Below are 22,015 nucleotides of genomic sequence, written 5' to 3' on the forward strand. Positions count from 1 at the left end.
TCTGTCACAGCACAGACATCGATGTTCTCCATATTGAGAAGGGCCTCGAGTGCGTGCATCTTGAGACTGAGACTTCTGGCATTGAGCAGCATTACCCTTATTTATTTTCCTTTTTGGTGTTCTAGGCCCAGGGGTGACAGGTGCAAGCCGTCCCTTGCGAAGCAGCGTGGCTTGTCCAGCATGTCATCCCAGGCAGACAGACATTGGATCCCCTTTGAATGACACCAGAATTTAAGCCAATTATTAAAGCTGATCATCTTATCACTGTATTGTGGCATCATTCTAGGTGAAGATAGGATACTGCTCAAGGTCAGGGTCATACCTGCCTGGGCTACATAATCAGAGAGCTCCTCAATGTCCCTTTTCATGTAGTCCAAGGAGGTACGTCTCAGGTCGTTGACACCAGCGTGGACAATGACTGAGTCGTACTTGTACCTGCTGTTGAGAGACCTGAGTGCTTGCGTTATGTGGCAGATTCTAGCGCCCGACAGGCAGCTTATTGTGACCTTCTCCTTACTCAGTCTGGTGAGCGGGATATCAGTGTGTCTGACTATGGAGTCACCAATGACAAGTGTGTCTGGCATTGTGTTTGGCCTTAAGGGCTGTGACTGTTTGACACTCTGACTGTGTGGTCTATGTGTTGCATGTGTTGTGTCCTGAGGTGGTAGTTGTTTGGGTGTCTGCTTTGGTGGCCTCTGCTGTTTTGATAGATTTTTGATCAGAGCCTCCGAGTATGTCTTTGTGTGATTATGTGTATGATTTGAAGTTGTGATGGTACTATGTGTGACTGGGTATGTATTGTGTGTGGTTACCTTCTCCTCCTGTCTGGTCTTGCCAGTCCTATGTTGAGAGAGCTCAGCCTCCAGTTTGCCATATAGTTGCATCTCTTGCATGTATTTGTGTTTTGTGGGAGAAGGAGAGGATTGTCTGTGTACATGAGGCAATTGTAACATTGCCTCAATATTCCCAGGTTCACCAGTTGAGCAGGAGAGGACACTAGCAACTGATCCCTCGACATACTAGAAGTAATAGATAAAGATACTTTCAAAGGACTCCGGGGGATGTGGGTTTTAGGCTGGTGGGGTATTATCTATAATAAGAGTGCTTTATCAAGGTGCAAGTACTGTAGGAGTAAGTGCTAGGCTTTACAGATAGAGAATAGTCTACTTGGGAATCAAGTAGAGATGAACTTTTCAGTTATAGGATACGCTGGTTAGATCAGCAGTTCAGCTCAAGGAAGGTAGTTTTAAGGGAAAATTTGAAGAGTGGAATTTACATGGCCCGAATAGTTTAACCTTGTTTAACCACCACTGCTCTTGTGTGCAACAGTGGCAACTCCGCGCTATTCCGCGCTAAATCGCGCTAACGCGCGTTTAGCGTGTTTTATATCAGGGGGATGAAAAAAGCTAGGAACTGGCCCAAAACGACCAACAGACTACAAGTTACTGGCTGAAACCTCACAAAACTGGACCAACAGGCAGCTCAATGCTTCCCACTCCCACTGGTAAGCAAGGGAACTTCCTCTCTTCTAAATTAGGCAAAGAATCAGTAACAGGAACTACAAACAAAGTCCAGGGATCAGCAACTCTGAAACTGGACTACTCTAGCTCAGTAAGGCGGGAAAAACAAGAGATTTTTTTTTTTTTTTTCAGAAACAAGGAGAAACAGATACAGTAGACACTTTTAAATGCTATAAATTGGCTATCACAGCCTACAGAAACAATTTGCAACAATTACAGATTTTAAAAGTAACAAACTGAGATTTCAAGTGCAATAACAGAATAAATGCAGAAAAACAAATACAATGTATCAGCAAAGCAGGCGAAATACAGTCGCTAGGTAATTAAAAGTGGAAAGCCACAAATAAATATACTAAAATCAGGTAAAGTCACTTTTTTAGCTCTCTGAAGCCTGGATTACTCTGCTGGCCACCACGAGGATCTGTGCTGAGTAGGTACAAGCTGGAAAACGCGCGTTTAGCGTGTTTTATATCAGGGGGCTGAAAAAAGCTAGGAACTGGCCCAAAACGACCAACAGACTACAAGTTACTGGCTGAAACCTCACAAAACTGGACCAACAGGCAGCTCAATGCTTCCCACTCCCACTGGTAAGCAAGGGAACTTCCTCTCTTCTAAATTAGGCAAAGAATCAGTAACAGGAACTACAAACAAAGTCCAGGGATCAGCAACTCTGAAACTGGACTACTCTAGCTCAGTAAGGCGGGAAAAACAAGAGATATTTTTTTTTTTTTTTTTTTCAGAAACAAGGAGAAACAGATACAGTAGACACTTTTAAATGCTATAAATTGGCTATCACAGCCTACAGAAACAATTTGCAACAATTACAGATTTTAAAAGTAACAAACTGAGATTTCAAGTGCAATAACAGAATAAATGCAGAAAAACAAATACAATGTATCAGCAAAGCAGGCGAAATACAGTCGCTAGGTAATTAAAAGTGGAAAGCCACAAATAAATATACTAAAATCAGGTAAAGTCACTTTTTTAGCTCTCTGAAGCCTGGATTACTCTGCTGGCCACCACGAGGATCTGTGCTGAGTAGGTACAAGCTGGAAAAGGCGCGTTTAGCGTGTTTTATATCAGGGGGCTGAAAAAAGCTAGGAACTGGCCCAAAACGACCAATAGACTACAAGTTACTGGCTGAAACCTCACAAAACTGGACCAACAGGCAGCTCAATGCTTCCCACTCCCACTGGTAAGCAAGGGAACTTCCTCTCTTCCAAATTAGGCAAAGAATCAGTAACAGGAACTACAAACAAAGTCCAGGGATCAGCAACTCTGAAACTGGACTACTCTAGCTCAGTAAGGTGGGAAAAACAAGAGATATTTTTTTTTGTTTTGTTTTGTTTTTCAGAAACAAGGAGAAACAGATACAGTAGACACTTTTAAATGCTATAAATCGGCTATCACAGCCTACAGAAACAATTTGCAACAATTACAGATTTTAAAAGTAACAAACTGAGATTTCAAGTGCAATAACAGAATAAATGCAGAAAAACAAATACAATGTATCAGCAAAGCAGGCGAAATACAGTCGCTAGGTAATTAGAAGTGGAAAGCCACAAAAAATATACTTAAAATCAGGTAAAGTCGCTTTTTTAGCTCTCTGAAGCCTGGATTACTCTGCTGGCCACCACGAGGATCTGTGCTGAGTAGGTACAAGCTGGTTCCCAAAGGATACTATTACGGATTTGTTGGCATTTAGCTTTAGTCCATGGCTCTGGAACCAGTTGTTGGTGTGTATCAGCCCCTGCTGGAGAACATTTGTGTCAGTGTGATATTCAATGACATCAGCCAGAGACCACTGAAATTGTCCTTGACTTCTGAGAAGTAAATGCCAAAATGGAGCGGTCCAAGGACTGATCCCAGAGGGACTCCACTTATGAATGGCCTCTTTGAGAGGTGGACTCCCCAATTCTAACTTCTTGGGTCCTGTTTCTTAGCAAGTTGGCCATCCACTGAGTCAAATACAGGTTTGTACCAAAACTCTGGAATTTGCCAAAATGCCCAAGTGGGTTATTCTATCAAATGCCTTGGCCATGTCAAGGTAAGCAATGTGAACAATTATGCCCTCATCCATTGCTTTGGTGACCTTCTCAAAGAAGTCCACCAGGTTGAGTAGGCATGATCTACCCTTGACAAAACCAAACTGGGTTATATCTAGTGTCTGGAGGTTTACTTTATCTCTATTGATCATCTCCATGATAATTCTTTAAATGGCTTTACATATAAAACTAGTGAGACTTATGGGTCTGTAGTTTCCAGGGTCTGTAGATGGCCCATCTTTGGGTAAAGGGATGACTAGTGACATTCTCCATTCATCAGGCACAAAGGAGGCTACAGTTTAATAGTAAATCAAAGGCCCTGATAAGTCATGTTTTATGCTATTTTAGAAGGCATCCTGGGATATTGTCTGGGCCAACTGATGCAGTGTTCTTGCTCTTACAGATAGCAGTGAGAACCTGTTCCCTAGTGATAGTAGGGGGAGTTATATTTCATGATATTTCCTGAGAGAAGGTTGAGGGAGAGAGAGGGGTAAAGTTTTAGCTGAATTTATCAGCCAAGAGGCTTGCTATATCTTCTGGCTCAGTATAGATGGCTCTTTTTGTAATGAGCTTTGCACACAACTGTGTAATGCCTTTTGGGTTGCGGACATAGCTACAGAAACCTTTGTGGTTGTCTTTGGCCTGGGAGGCCAAACTTACCTCAAATTTGCCTTCTGTAGAATTTCTCCTCTGTGTTGTTTGTTTACTTGGATTTGATTGCTATTTTCTTGCAGGGTGCTGCACCTCCTAATTTTTGTCACATTTTTTTTTCCTTCTGATATACAGCCTATTGAGTTTGTGATTCCACCAGGATGGCTTGTTTTTTGAGTTAGTTCTGTACTTCTTCCTGGTGGGTACAGCTGCCTCAAATTTCTGCTCCCCTTACAAAAATACAGGGTCAACTACTTCCACACCAAATGGTTTTCCCTGATCCACAGTCCTTTTCAGTGGCCTCAGTTGGAGACAAAATAATGCATACATACATACATACATGCATACTTAAATAAATAAAGTTGGACTGAAGTTCTAATAATGAAAAAAGTAATCTGTGACAAATGTCACCCACCAGAGAGCATCTGCCATCTTCAAATGGACCAAACCACAACTCAAAATATCACATAGAAAAATACATCACACATTGGAGACAAAGTTGAATAATTATAGATAATTTAGCAAGGAAGGTCATCTAGTATAGGAAAAATGATAATAATGGGGTGAATACATGAGATGGCAGGGAAACATGCTACTCATAATAAATGACATACATACCACAACTTACACGAATATAAAAAAAAATCACAATCATGAGGATATGAAGAAAGCCGCAATAGGCAAGCATACTTGTATGACAAATGGTCACCAGAAGCAAAAACAAGAAACAAATCCACCAATGTGATCCTTCTATCCACCAAAACAAGTCCTTGATGAATGCAATCATGTAACCATCCTGTTTTCACACACAGACTGCATCCCTAGCCCCACTCCAAAAGATAATGGACTTCTGTGCACAGCTGTAATGATATTTTGGCATGAAAATGAAAATAATGGCAATAGGATTGTCTTTCAGCTTGCTGCAGTCAGATGCATATGAAATGCTCCCACTCTCATCAAGTCACATAAAGCAGACATTTCAATAGGAACATTTACCTGCCCCTCACATTTTGGTTCAGATACCTAGGCAGCAAGATATTTACATGTCATACAATTGGTTGGGGACATATAGGTGAAGTGGCATTCACCTGCAGAGAAATATGGTTTTAATTGACAAATACCCTTGGTCAAACCAAAAAATGTGGTGTCATGCCCACCAGTTCAATAACCAAATGCTCAGGTGGAAAGTAATGTCCATGGCCCCTAGGCTGTAGGACGGGACATCAGGCAGTATGGCAGGCATCAGCAGCAGGCTGCCCAGTGGGCTTATCAGTGGCCGTAAAAATATACTGTACAATGGGCAGTGCCTTTATAGTGTGCGTGTATAGTGTATGTGTGTCTGTGTGCAGTGTGTGTGTGTCTGTGTGTCTGTGTTTGTGTGGACCACTACCCCTTCATATTGCCCAGGGAATATGCATATAAGAACATAATTGAGACTACAGTAACATGCAAGATTTCCTGCAAGCTGTAGGCATGTAGGCACACTTCTACATGTTGCAGTTACATATGCATGTACTATACACTAAGCACAACACAAGTTAATTATTCTGCCCCATGCACTTAGTTATTAAAGGCATGGATATCGCAGTATGTGCTTCTCTTTGCTCACAGGGAATTCACAACAACCCATCATGTGGCCTCCTCTATCTCTCTGCCACCTTTCTTTTCTTTCTCTCACTAATAACCTCTTACCATACACCACTCTGCTACCAACCACTATCACCTACTCTCCTTTACTCATTTAATGCTCACACTATCCCTCAACCACAATTGATCTCACCTTCTTCTCTTTCCCATTGCACCCCTTCAAAATTACCATATGTTCTAGTTCCTCTCTCTCTCTCCGCTAGTCTGAAACCAAGACAACCTCATCATACTACTCTGAACCTACATATATATATATATCTTCACACATTCATTGACACACTTCTCTTGAATGGGGACATCCATCCCAACCCAGGACCTCCTGCCTCTTCCCCACACAATAGTATAACTCTAACATATCTCTCTCACCTATCCCATCAAACCAACACTCCCTCTCCCAAATCTCTAACAATTTACTCTCTAAGTATCAAAAGCATTGTAAATAAAATAATAGAAATTAACTCTTGTATTTAAGGGGTGGGAGGGTGATGTAATGGTTAAGGTGTTTACCTTAAAAGCACAAGGTGCAGGGTTTGATTCTCACCAAGGGTAACTGACTTGGCTTAAAAATGGTCCATGAAGGCAGCTAGCCTAGTAATAATCTTTGAAGCTAACACATCTCCAGACATTCTAACCCTATCAGAAACCTGGCTTAAGCACCACATCCTCAACTATGAAATCTTACTTCCTGGTTACAATATCTTTCGTTCAGACAGACCCAACAAGCAGGGAGGGGGGATGCTATCCTCTACTCCAAACAAATCAGCCTGTCTCAACTCACTCTGTCCCCGCTTCACACTTGAAGAAATTCTTATAAACTGTCACCTTAACCCTCACAAAAGGTTTACCATAATCTCTAGTCTATATACATTCTCCCTGGCAACAACATTCCTCTCCTAGAGAACTTTCTTTCCTGGCTCACTCAACATGACCCTTATGAAACCATCACACTTGGAGATGTCAACATAGACTGGTCTAAACTGTCCCCCTCACCCCCCTACCCATAGTCTCAACCATCATGTATTTCACCTACACATAACTATCCCCAAATAGAACTAACAAAAACTCATCATCTGGACCTATCCTTGACTGGGTGCTCACCTCAGCTCCTCACCACTACCTCAACCCTGGCATAATTCACAACTCATTAAGCAACCACTCCCCAACCTTTATACAGATTCACCCAATATTCTCCCCAAGGTCGTATTTACAAAGTGTCATAGCCTTACCCATTTTGACCAAGATAAATTTAACTCCAAGCATTAATTGGTACTTCCTATACCATCTCCTTCTCCATGACTCAGTAGAATCCTTCAATAAGATTTTCCTAGAAACACTTGATTCTATTGCCCCCTTGAGAAAAATCAGAATTATATCCAAATATGCCCCCTGGCATACTGAGCAAAACTGATCAATCATGCACAATAGAGATGCTACCTGGAAAGCCTGGGTTAAAAACAAATCCCCTTTTTACTGCAGAGATTCAAAGAGCTCAGAAACATGACCAAAAGACTAGTCATTAAAGATAAGAAAACATTCTTTTCCTATAACCAGTGTAGCCCACACAAAAATCCAAAAGATTCTGGACTACCATTAACAACCTGCTCCACCCTGGTAGCCCTACTAACTCCCAACCTTTTTCCACACAACACTGCTACTTTGACTGCCACCCTCCTTAAAAATTATTTCATAGAAATGATCCAAAACCTTACACAAAATACACAAAATAATATATCTAACTCAATCCCTCTATTACCCCAGAACAAAACTCTTCTCAATACACTCTCCTTCCAACCAGTTCCCATCACCACTATTAAATTTCTCCTACATAATTTTATTTTATTTTACATTTGTTGACCGGGCTAGTCCAGCTGGATTAATGTCCATTTTCAGTGGAGGCCCGGGGAGAAAAGCTCCAGTGGTTAAAAACAGTATTGGAAATACATAACAAGACATAGTACAAATGTGTTATACAAAGGGAAAAAATGTAAGTACAAATATTATAAATCTTAACTAATCAGAATCATCCTAAGTCAGAAATAAATTAGGTTAGAGGTTAGCAACTAGCAAAACAATATAATAAGGTATCAAATCATAAACACAAAAAATTCTGTTTTTATTTTTTTTTTATTTTTTTTTATTTTGTAATGAGTTAAGTAATATTTACAATGAAAAGGGATAATATCTCAGTTGAAGTAGAAGATGAAATCCAAGTGGATAAGAAAAGTTTATGACATAAACGTAAGCCATGCTACCCCTCTGCTGACAAGCTACTCTCCCATTTCCTAAAAATAGCTGAACAATCCATTGCCTTACCCTGTCACTATTCTTATCAATCATTCCATTTCAGAAGCCCTTGCCACAGAGATATGGAAATCCTTTTATACAATCCCTCTCCATAAAGGTGGAAATTCTACTGATCCCTCTAACTTTAGACTTATTGCTATCCTGCCCCCCCCCATCAAAAATCTTGGAAAAGTGCATCCATTGTCAGCTAATCAAACATATTCTTGACAACAACCTCATTAACCCTATCCAACATGGCCTCAGACCCCACCATAGCACTGCCACTGCATTACTCTCTTTCACCCAAACAATAGCTGCAGCCCATAACAACAACTTGCTTGTCTCCTATCTGTTTCTCAATCTTTCTAAGGCCTTCGATACTATCTCTCATTCTAAACTTTGTGACCTTAATCTCTCTACCTTCTCCATGCACTGGTTCTTTAGCTACCTCTCCAGAAGGCAGAAATCCATCCACTGGCAAAATGTCCACTCTCCATTCCTCCCTGTAAATACCGGTGTTCCTCAAGGATCTATTCTGGTCCGCCTCCTATTTAACATATTCACTAACAAATGTGACTCTGCTACTATCCTCTATACACTTCTACAATATGTTGATGACTCCACTCTCATCTCCTCTGGCCACAGCATACCAAACCTTCTAACTCTCACTCATCCAACCTTGTCTTCTGTCAAAACCTCCCTGATAACCAAGTAATACTGAATCCAAAAAAAAAAAGATCATCCTCTTTTTCACAAAACACTCACATAACGCAAACCCTCTATCACATCTCTTAACAACACAATTATCCCTAACACCACACCAAACTACTTAGTGTAATTATTGATGATAAATTAAAATTTGATATTCACATCTAGCAATGTATAAAAAATACCCACCAGAAACTTGGTGTTCTCTATCACAACCAAACATTTCTGACACCTTCATCTAAACCCTCCCTTGCTCAGTCCCTTCTTCTACCCTGTCTTCTTCATGCTGCACCTGCTCTTACTAATGTTTAAACATCCTATTACACCAGTTTGTGTAGCAGGTGCAAAAGGGCCGTACACAGTATATTGGCCAAAATATTAGTAAATACTTTTGCATCAAGGTTTATTACATATATGGACTTTAAATCTACTGGTGTAGTTACTTCTCCTTTTAACTTTGGGATAAGCATTATAATAACATGATATTTCTGGACCTCTGACACAACTCCTTATACCTACAAGGTTATTGAGAATTTTCATTCTTTTATGTAAACATACTTACCATGAAGAACATTGTGGCATATTAACATTAGTCAGTTACATATATGCCTGCTCAGTGATTCACAATTCCCTGTGTAATAGTAAATGCACTCCAAGGACCTCTTACTCAGTTAACCACAGTGCTCTGATGCTTGACTAGTAGACTATATTGCATATGCCAGTTATTTAGTCTTAGGAAATGACAGACAACCTGTTTTTCTCACATTGCTTTGTCAAATGCATCTTTTATGGTAATTGAGTGCTCTCTCTTACAAATTCCCACTCACCTCCTCTTACTCTAAAATCATACTACATACACACTTCACTTGTGACTCTTACTCCAAAACCCTCCCCAACTGACCTTACTACTTTTATAGATATACTTCTGCTTCTCAGCTCCTTCTTCCCTATCTCTATTAATTTTAACACAATTCCCACCTACCCCTCCCATACTGCTTTGCACCAAATCCATATATAAGCACAACCCTCCCAAATAGCACCGATCTATTTTGCCTTGTATCTTTTTCTTTTCCCAATTAAACTCTCATATCTTCCTATTTTGACTATTTCTTCATACTCTAGCCTTTAATACCACTGTATTCTCTACATTCCACAGAAAATACCAGGGCAACCTACTTCTCTTCTTGTATAGAAAATACTTGTCACCTTTTTTACACTCCTCCAGCTATCAGAATCCATCATCACTGAATCTCCTGCTGTCCTGCAACTTCCTGTTTCACTCTTCATTTCTTCTTCCCCACTATCATATTTGTATAAAATACATATACCATTAGTTAATAATGCTACTATTCAGCTTCCCCACTATCAGACCTGTATAAAATACATTTACCATTAGTTAATAATGCTACTATTCAGCTCCCCCACTATCATATTTGTATAAAATACATATACCATTAGTTAATAATGCTACTATTCAGCTCCCCCACTATCATATTTGTATAAAATACATATACCATTAGTTAATAATGCTAATATTCAGCTCCCCCACTATCATACTTGTATAAAATACATATACCATTAGTTAATAATGCTACTATTCAGCTCCCCCACTATCATACTTGTATAAAATACATATACCATTAGTTAATAATGCTACTATTCAGCTTCCCCACTATCAGACCTGTATAAAATACATATACCATTAGTTAATAATGCTACTATTCAGCTCCCCCACTGTCATACTTGTATAAAATAAATATACCATTAGTTAATAATGCTAATATTCAGCTCCCCCACTATCATACTTGTATAAAATACATATACCATTAGTTAATAATGCTACTATTCAGCTCCCCCACTATCATACTTGTATAAAATACATATACCATTAGTTAATAATGCTAATATTCAGCTCCCCCACTATCATACTTGTATAAAATACATATACCATTAGTTAATAATGCTACTATTCAGCTCCCCCACTATCATACTTGTATAAAATACATATACCATTAGTTAATAATGCTATTATTCAGCTCCCCCACTATCAGACTTGTATAAAATACATATACCATTAGTTAATAATGCTACTATTCAGCTCCCCCACTATCAGACTTCTATAAAATACATATACCATTAGTTAATAATACTACTATTCAGCTCCCCCAATATCAGACTTGTATAAAATACATATACCATTTGTTAATAATGCTACTAATCAGCTCCCCCACTATCAGACCTGTATAAAATACATATACCATTAGTTAATAATGCTACTATTCAGCTTCCCCACTATCAGACCTGTATAAAATACATATACCATTAGTTAATAATGCTACTATTCAGCTTCCCCACTATCAGACTTGTATAAAATACATATACCATTAGTTAATAATGCTACTATTCAGCTCCCCACTATCAGACTTGTATAAAATACATATACCATTAGTTAATAATGCTACTATTCAGCTTCCCCACTATCAGACCTGTATAAAATACATATACCATTAGTTAATAATGCTACTATTCAGCTCCCCACTATCAGACCTGTATAAAATACATATACCATTAGTTAATAATGCTACTATTCAGCTTCCACACTATCAGACCTGTATAAAATACATATACCATTAGTTAATAATGCTACTATTCAGCTCCCCACTATCAGACTTGTATAAAATACATATACCATTAGTTAATAATGCTACTATTCAGCTTCCCCACTATCAGACCTGTATAAAATACATATACCATTAGTTAATAATGCTACTATTCAGCTCCCCACTATCAGACTTGTATAAAATACATATACCATTAGTTAATAATGCTACTATTCAGCTCCCCACTATCAGACTTGTATAAAATACATATACCATTAGTTAATAATGCTACTATTCAGCTCCCCACTATCAGACCTGTATAAAATACATATACCATTAGTTAATAATGCTACTATTCAGCTCCCCACTATCAGACCTGTATAAAATACATATACCATTAGTTAATAATGCTACTATTCAGCTCCCCACTATCAGACATGTATAAAATACATATACCATTAGTTAATAATGCTACTATTCAGCTCCCCCACTATCAGACCTGTATAAAATACATATACCATTAGTTAATAATGCTACTATTCAGCTTCCCCACTATCAGACCTGTATAAAATACATATACCATTAGTTAATAATGCTAATATTCAGCTCACCCACTATCAGACCTGTATAAAATACATATACCATTAGTTAATAATGCTACTATTCAGCTCACCCACTATCAGACTTGTATAAAATACATATACCATTAGTTAATAATGCTACTATTCAGCTCCCCCACTATCAGACTTGTATAAAATACATATACCATTAGTTAATAATGCTACTATTCAGCTCCCCACTATCAGACTTGTATAAAATACATATACCATTAGTTAATAATGCTACTATTCAGCTTCCCCACTATCAGACTTGTATAAAATACATATACCATTAGTTAATAATGCTACTATTCAGCTCCCCACTATCAGACTTGTATAAAATACATATACCATTAGTTAATAATGCTACTATTCAGCTTCCCCACTATCAGACTTGTATAAAATACATATACCATTAGTTAATAATGCTACTATTCAGCTTCCCCACTATCAGACTTGTATAAAATACATATACCATTAGTTAATAATGCTACTATTCAGCTTCCCCACTATCAGACTTGTATAAAATACATATACCATTAGTTAATAATGCTACTATTCAGCTTCCCCACTATCAGACCTGTATAAAATACATATACCATTAGTTAATAATGCTACTATTCAGCTTCCCCACTATCAGACCTGTATAAAATACATATACCATTAGTTAATAATGCTACTATTCAGCTATTCAGCTTCCCCACTATCAGACTTGTATAAAATACATATACCATTAGTTAATAATGCTACTATTCAGCTTCCCCACTATCAGACCTGTATAAAATACATATACCATTAGTTAATAATGCTACTATTCAGCTCCCCACTATCAGACCTGTATAAAATACATATACCATTAGTTAATAATGCTACTATTCAGCTTCCCCACTATCAGACCTGTATAAAATACATATACCATTAGTTAATAATGCTACTATTCAGCTTCCCCACTATCAGACTTGTATAAAATACATATACCATTAGTTAATAATGCTACTATTCAGCTTCCCACTATCAGACCTGTATAAAATACATATACCATTAGTTAATAATGCTACTATTCAGCTTCCCCACTATCAGACCTGTATAAAATACATATACCATTAGTTAATAATGCTACTATTCAGCTTCCCCACTATCAGACCTGTATAAAATACATATACCATTAGTTAATAATGCTACTATTCAGCTTCCACACTATCAGACCTGTATAAAATACATATACCATTAGTTAATAATGCTACTATTCAGCTCCCCCACTATCAGACTTGTATAAAATACATATACCATTAGTTAATAATGCTACTATTCAGCTTCCCCACTATCAGACCTGTATAAAATACTATCAGACATGTATACAATACATATAACATTAGTTAATAATGCTACTATTCAGCTCCCCCACTATCAGACCTGTATAAAATACATATACCATTAGTTAATAATGCTACTATTCAGCTTCCCCACTATCAGACCTGTATAAAATACATATACCATTACTTAATAATGCTACTATTCAGCTCCCCCACTATCAGACTTTTATAAAATACGTATACCATTATTAATAATGCTACTATTCAGCTTCCCCACTATCAGACCTGTATAAAATACATATACCATTAGTTAATAATGCTACTATTCAGCTCCCCCACTATCAGACTTGTATAAAATACATATACCATTAGTTAATAATGCTACTATTCAGCTTCCCCACTATCAGACCTGTATAAAATACATATACCATTAGTTAATAATGCTACTATTCAGCTTCCACACTATCAGACCTGTATAAAATACATTTACCATTAGTTAATAATGCTACTATTCAGCTCCCCCACTATCAGACTTGTATAAAATACATATACCATTAGTTAATAATGCTACTATTCAGCTTCCACACTATCAGACCTGTATAAAATACATTTACCATTAGTTAATAATGCTACTATTCAGCTTCCCCACTATCAGACTTGTATAAAATACATATACCATTAGTTAATAATGCTGCTATTCAGCTTCCCCACTATCAGACCTGTATAAAATACATTTACCATTAGTTAATAATGCTACTATTCAGCTTCCCCACTATCAGACTTGTATAAAATACATATACCATTAGTTAATAATGCTACTATTCAGCTTTTATAGATATACTTCTGCTTCTCAGCTCCTTCTTCCCTATCTCTATTAATTTTAACACAATTCCCACCTACCCCTCCCATACTGCTTTGCACCAAATCCATATATAAGCACAACCCTCCCAAATAGCACCGATCTATTTTGCCTTGTATCTTTTTCTTTTCCCAATTAAACTCTCATATCTTCCTATTTTGACTATTTCTTCATACTCTAGCCTTTAATACCACTGTATTCTCTACATTCCACAGAAAATACCAGGGCAACCTACTTCTCTTCTCATTATGGACACGCCCTAACCTGTGCAGTACCGCCCGTGAGGCACTGCACTTTTAGATAACCAAAGAAACTCCAGCTCTACTCAGTGGCATACCGCCTGATCAGAGGTGATCTGTGCCTGACGTATAAAGCCATGTCCAACATGGAATTAATGGACATGCTGCACCTCAGAAAATCCAAATCCCATCGAGCTACGTGCTCGAGAGACTTGAACCTCAGCACTGAAATAAATAGCACATGCTGGAGGGACAGATTCATAACCCAGAGGCTCACGTCACTCTGGAATAAAATCCCAGTCCAGGTTAGGCAGAGTCCCTCATTGACTCTCTTCAAGAGGAATCTTGATGAGTGGATGGGAGATCATAGGTTTAACCCGGGTATCACTGCTGTGTCACTGTTAGACAGAGGCACAGTATACTAACCTCGAAAAAGGGCATAGCAAAATTAATTTAAAATGGGTGGCGAAAGACATACACACTCTGGCTAGGCTTATAAATGCCCTAGGGCAGATAGCCTAGTATGAACCTATGAATAGAACATGGCCATAATCACTGCCACATACAGCACCAGTAGGTGAAGTGATAACTCGGGTTTCATAAGCCCTCAACAAAACTAATTCTAAACTTATTGTCACTATACAGGAAAGGAAAATGCAATAAATATTGCATAAAAAAATGCCTAACTAATAAGACACATTAAAACCTTCAACAATTATCACATGTTCTCATTTGAGCTAAAGTCCTGCAGAGCAAAGCAAAAGGAACATGGCAAAGCTCCTAGAAAACCAGACTCCCAAGCAATCAGTGAAAAAATAGTCAGTTAGCAATGTAAATAACACTCCTTCATTAATACAAACACTGAAATTACTGCACACTCAGAGTGCAGGAAAACTCACAACCTGTAAAAAATTAAACTTATAATGCAAAGCTTTACACAACATACACCATGCAACACAGAAAAAGAATTGCATGAAATGCATACTGTCCTCTTTCTCCAGTAATTATACCAACCACAAGAGATGCCATCAATAACACATAGTTTAAATCTGAATCTCCCAAACATAAACATGTTCACTTACCTGTAAAGTCCAAGTGTGTAGTCTAAACAAGTCCCATTACTTTTTCGAGCCACCATCTCCTACAAAGCTGACTGCCTCTCCAGATAACTTGCACAGACTCTATAAAACAGTTTAAACTAAATAATATAGCCATTATCTGTAAAACTTACTCCGAAATTCAAATGTAAATCATGATAGTTATTTATTATCCCACTGTTACTGTAGTAATTTAATGAAAAAGAGCAGCGCTAACCTGTTGTCCAACCTTCCCTTATGACTGTGAGTTACTGAGTGGAATTCTGTACACAGTGACGCACATTATTTTATGTAACAGCATACCAACCCCCAAACAATTAAGGCAAACCATATCTCTCCACATGATGCACCTAGACAATATTTGACTTTACTACTCTGTAATTAATGCATGAATAGATTACACTGGTTAACACATTCAGATAAATACATGCATTGAAATGCATAATACATTTAAAACAGCTCAGCATTTAAACTTCTCATTCAATGAAACGAAAGTCAGTACCAAGCCAGAAACCAATGCACTTAGCACCTCATCAAGTTGGATCTAACCATTTTCACCTCTGCTGGCACCCATTGTTTAATCCAGTATGTCCAAGATCAAAATCAGTTAAAAGAGAGCCAAGGATGACTGTAGCAATTATAGAATAATTAACATGCAAAACCAATTGACTCAGGCTTCTCTTAAAACAAACTAAGAATTATGTAACTATTTTTTTATATATTTAGTTAACATTTTAGTTAATGTAACAAACTTTAAGAAACTGAATTTTTAGTGGAGATTGTCTGCAGAAAATGAGAATTAAGCTACTCATAAGTGCCCTATTTATAGGCTTGTAACACACTTGGAACAGATATGAAAAAGCAATTTCAGTGAAAATCAGGGGAACCATAAATATCAGCTGCCAAAGAGGAGAGATGAGAAGCAGAAGTTGGCATTAGAGAAAACACATTCCTTTTATTGATGTGCTTCCCCTGCAAGAACCTTCTTTGTCTTTTCCGCTTTTCCCAGTTAGGGGTCGCCACAGCGGAAATCCAGTCTGCTAATGATTGGCAGTAGATTTTTAGGGTGCAAAGTTGCTAGCCTGACACCCAACCTTCAGCGAAGGCACACCCATGTCTTTCGGAGGCCACTCGACTGCTGGGAGAACATGCAGACTCCACACAGAAGGCACTCCAGCCGAGAATCAAACAGGAGAACCTCTTGCTGTGAGGCAACAACACTACCGCTGTACCACCGTGGATTCTTCACCTGCAAGAACCAAGAACTCTAAATGTATGAGGTGGGTTAAGGTTACAGAAAGTGACATCTCAACATGGCCTGAAACTTTTAGTTATGTACTCACCATAACTTCAGATGTTTGGGATCCATCTCGCCTACATTCTGACTGATGGGTTCGGAGCCGATCCCTCGGCTCCGACTCGGCACGCTTATGCCAAAGAGCGAAGTCTCTTATTGGCTGAGCTTACTATATCCCAGGATGCACCACTACCAGTCCCCCAGATCTAGTTTGTCCGCATACATGCACACATGCATACCCTGCTTATATAACATCGTCAGATGAAACAAGATAAAACAGTAGAACTCAAAACCGTTCAATCTCTTCTGATCTCCAAGGCAGGGGGAAGGAGGGTGGGTATTAGGAATGTAGGCGAGATGGATCCCAAACATCTGAAGTTATGGTGAGTACATAACTAAAAGATGTTATGTGATCCTATCTCGCCTACATTCTGACTGATGGGACAGCGTCCCTAGCACCTGAATCCTGGGTGGCTCACTGGAAAACACTCCTGAGTACCGTGGAACCAAATGATGCTCGTCCTTTAGATGCCACATCCAATTTGTAGTGGGAAATGAAAGTGTGCGGGTTGGACCAAGTAGCCGCAGCACAAATTTCCAATATAGCGAGCTTGGATTGAAAGGCTATAGAAGTAGCCATAGCTCTGGTAGAATGAGCTTTGATAGATGTTGTAAGTTGCTTATTCGAAGAAGAATAAGCCTGAGTTATGCAATCTCTGATCCATTTTGAGATAGTAGCTTTTGTGATGGTTTGGCCCAATTTATTATCTGAGAAGGACACAAACAACTGGTCTGACTTACGAAGTTGCTGAGTCCTGTCTAAATAGAAGCGTAATTGCCTGTGAACATCCAATTTATGGAGAGTGTATTCTGCTTCATTGGAGAATTTTGGAAAGAAAACTGGTAGCTCTAGAGATTGTTGGAGACAGAAACTAGAACAGACCTTTGGGACAAAGGATGGGTTAGGCCTAAGTGATACTCTATCCTTGTGGAAAATCAAGACGGTGGCTTAATAGACAGGGCTTGAAGCTCTGAAACTCTTCTTGCAGAAGTAATTGCAACTAAGAATGCAGTTTTCCAAGACAGATATTTTAACTCGCATGTAGCAGCCGGTTCGAAGGGGAGATGTTAATGCGAAGCACCAAATCAAGATCCCACGGAGGTGCAGGATGAAAAATTGGTGGTCTTAATAGGCTCGCACCTTTAATGAAAGTTTTGCATAGTCTGCTGCTCATTAGAGGAGGATCCACGGATTCGTGGAATTTAGAGATAGCCGCTAGTTGGACTTTAATAGTTGAGACAGAAGATCCCTGATTAAACAGGGATGTTAAGAATTTCAAAACCTCTGGGACAGGAGCAGTGATAGGGTCTAAGCCTTTGAGTTGAGCCCAGATAGCAAACCTCTTCCACTTACTGAGGTACAATTTGTTAGTGGTGGGTTTGTGGGCCGAAGATAAAATGTGAACAACTTCCGGGTCTAGTGTATGCCTTCTAACTAAGGTTGGAAGTGGAGGAGCCAAGCTGTCAATTTCAAAGATCGAAGGGACTGATACCGATGTCCCGACTGATGGATTAGCAAGTCCGGAATTAGGTCTAAGGTCCACAGATCGTCCACTGCATGCTTCTTCAGGTAAGGAAACCCTATCTGACGAGGCCAGTATGGGGCAATCAGTATCATTGAAGACCCCAGTTGAGAAGCTTTTTGAATAACTTTGGGAAGAAGCGGAATTGGAGGAAAGGCATAAAGTAGCCCCGCTGGCCAAGGTTGTGCTAGAGCATCCATGGCTGGTACTCCCTGATGTGGGATCAAGGAGAAGAACCTTTGGCACTTGGTGTTTTGTGGAGTTGCAAATAGGTCGCAGCACGGCGTCCCCCATCTCTTGAAAACCTGAGCTGCTACTGTGTGGTTTAGAGACCATTCGTGAGGAGAGAGAATTGTCCTGCTTAATTTGTCCGCCAATACATTTGACTTTCCCGGGATGTGGGTCGCTACCAAGAAGCGGTTGGTAGCTACAGCCCATTCCCATACTCTCATGGCCTCTCTGCAAAGGGGGTATGATCTGGTCCCTCCTTGTTTGTTCAGATACCAAACCACCGACATGTTGTCTGTGTGGGTGGCGATGATGCCCTGAGGAAGAAACTTGTGTAAGGCTTGTAGGGATAGAAGTACAGCCCTCATCTCCAACATGTTGATGTGGAGAAGAGCTTCGTCCGGAAGCCAGGAGCCCTGAACTAGCCTGCCCAGACAATGCCCCCCCCACCCTATCTGGGAGGCATCTGTCGTCAGGGTAACCACTGGAGGGGGAAGAACAAAGGGTTTTCCTTGATCCAAATTGGATGTCTGAAGCCACCAGCGAAGGTCCCTTTTGCATATATCCGTAATCATGATGTGATGATTGAGGGGAAGATCCTGAAAGGACCATTGAGTTGACAATAGCCACTGAAGAATCCTCATGTGTAATCTTGCCAGAGGGACTAAAAGAACCGTGGCAGACATTGAGCCTAAAACTTGTAGAACCATCCTGGCTGGGGCTTTGGATCTCGAGATCAGAGCTTGAACTTGGCCCTGTAAAGTTTGGATCCTTTCGGCAGGAAGAAAGACGCATCAATCTTGAGTCTATCTCTGCTCCTATAAACTTTATGCGTTGAGAGGGCAGCAAGACAGACTTTGACCAATTGAATGTAATCCCCAGGGTAATACCCAGGAGATGGTGGCTTTGAGGTTGTCCATTAGTAGATGCCTGGTGGTGGCAGTCAGGAGCCAGTCGTCGAGATAGGGAAACACTTGGAATCCAAGACTTCTCAGGTGAGCCGTCACTACTGCCAAACACTTGGTGAACACCCTGGGGGCTGTGGTGAGACCAAAGGGCAGAGCGCAAAATTGGTAATGACTGACTCCCAGGCTGAAGCGCAGATACCTTCTGGACGCCTGATGTATCGGTATGTGATAATAGGCGTCCTTGAGGTCTATGGAGCACATCCAAACATCCTTCTCCAACAATGGGAGAATGGATTGTAACGTGACCATTGAATTTGGATTTCGTGACGGATTGGTTCAGTCTGCTGAGATCCAATATTGGTCTCAGGTCCCCTGTCTTTTGGCACTAAAAGAACCTGGAGTAATTTCCTGATCCGATCTGGTCTGTGGGGACCGGTTGGATGACTCCTTTTTCTAGCAGCTTTAAAGCTTCTGCGGCTGCCATTTCCCTTTGACTGGGTGGTGGGTCCGGGATTCTTTTGGACGGTGGAGGTGAGTATGTGAATGGGATGGTGTAACCTCCGGCAATGATCCGAAGCACCCATCTGTCCTGAGTGATTGACTCCCAGGCTTTTAGGTGCTTGGCAAAACGACACCCGACTGGCTCTGGAGCAGCACAGCCGGGCAATCCCTCATGACGTGTGGGAGGCTGAAGAGCCACGAAAGGACTCGCGGTCTCCAGAATTGCGGGGCCCTCTGCCGCCTCTGGGACGGCGTCTCCCTGAAAAATTTCCCCGTCCTCTGCCTCTGGAAGGGGAATCTTCCTGCTGTTGGGAGAAAAACTTGCGAGATTTGCGGAACCACATTTTCCCCTCCTTTAGCCTTTGGGTAAGGCCGAAAGGGAGTGGAATAACGGGCACCTACGGCAGATAAAGTTTTTCCCTCTTGCTCACAGCGGGTAAGGGTGTCTTTAACCTTGGGTCCAAACAATGAGGACCCATCAAAGGGAGCGTCGGCGAAGGAAGACTTGAAGGCCTCCGCAAACTGACAGAAGCGGAGCCAGGCTTGTCTACGTAGAGCCACGCCTGTGCCTGCTGCTCTACCCGCCCCTTCGGCCGCATAGGAAATGAGCCTCATGGACGAGTTAGAAATTGACATAAGGATAGCCAACTGAGAGCTAACCGACTGGGCTAGCTGCTCAGGTAGGTTACCGAGAGGAATCTGACAACTCCTTGACCAGATCCCTCTGAAGCCTGGTAAAATGTGCCAAATAATTCAGAGACCTTAAAGTAAAGGCCGCTGAAGTCAGGGTGCGCTACCGTAGCTGTCCATACTGCTAGACTCCTTATTAGGAGGATGGACGGACGTTGAAGCCTCTGCCACGTCCTGTTGTGTAGCAGATGCCACCACCATGGCATCTACAGCCACGCCTTTAGTGAGGAACTCCTTCTCGGGGAGCAGACAAAATTTATTTGGACGAGAAGGGACTGGTTCCACGGTATCTGGATGTTCCCACGCCCTTGACAAACTAAATCCAGAAGCTCGTCGAAGGCGGAGACACCCAGGAGGCGGAGGGCTGAGCCCCAAAGGCCTTGAGGAGCACTGACTCGTCCGCAGAGGGGTTTGGATATCCAGCCGCCTCGTTGTTTGAGGATCTCTAAGATGTCTGCAAATGAGACATCATCCGAGGACGACTGGGACCCTCTGCATCATCCATATCAGTGTCTGATGTAATAGACTGGGAGTCCACGTGCTTCCTCTTGCACGATCTCTTCCTTGGGGTTCCTCCAAGACAACTCGAAGAACCCTCAGGAGGAGGGGAACCCCACTGGGGGTAACCTCAGGCCTCGGGGCTCCGCTGACTACGGACAGGGAACTGCCAAAGACCCAGTCTCCACGCCCAGGGAAGGTGCCGGTAAAGCCGGAGAGATGGCAAGAGGACTTGGCCAAGGCACTCCTCATGGCCCTGAAAGCCGGACCCCAGAATCCTGGGAGTGACCGGTCTCGGAGCCGTGATAGCCAGGAAGTCCCGCAGTCAAGCACTGAGGGGAGGCTCGGAACCGAAAGCATAGGTCCCAAACATCACCCCGGTCCAGCTGAAGAAGTCAGCGTACCAAACTCGGACCCGAAGGGCGGGTTGGAGTAAGTCGGAGCCGACCCTGAGATCTCCACCGGCTCCAACAGCACCTGCTCCGGCGGAGCGAAGCAGTCGGAGGAGGAATGGCAATGGGGTGGGCCAAGGTCATCAGCTCCGAAGCCAACTGGGTCGAACCGAAACAAATTTTTGGAAGACTGGGGACTGGAACAGTCTTTGGAGCACCCTGTCTATATCAGAATCTGACATTCTCGACCGAGAGGAAACAGAACGGGTTCGAGACGGCCTCCAACGGCCCCAAAGGGCTAGGGGACCGGCTCGGCGACTCGATGAGTATCGGCGCCGAGGGAATAAAACCCCCCAC

Source organism: Protopterus annectens, chromosome 3.part1, assembly GCF_019279795.1.
Source record: "Protopterus annectens isolate FY-2018-M chromosome 3.part1, PAN1.0, whole genome shotgun sequence".
Lineage (NCBI taxonomy): Eukaryota > Metazoa > Chordata > Ceratodontiformes > Protopteridae > Protopterus > Protopterus annectens.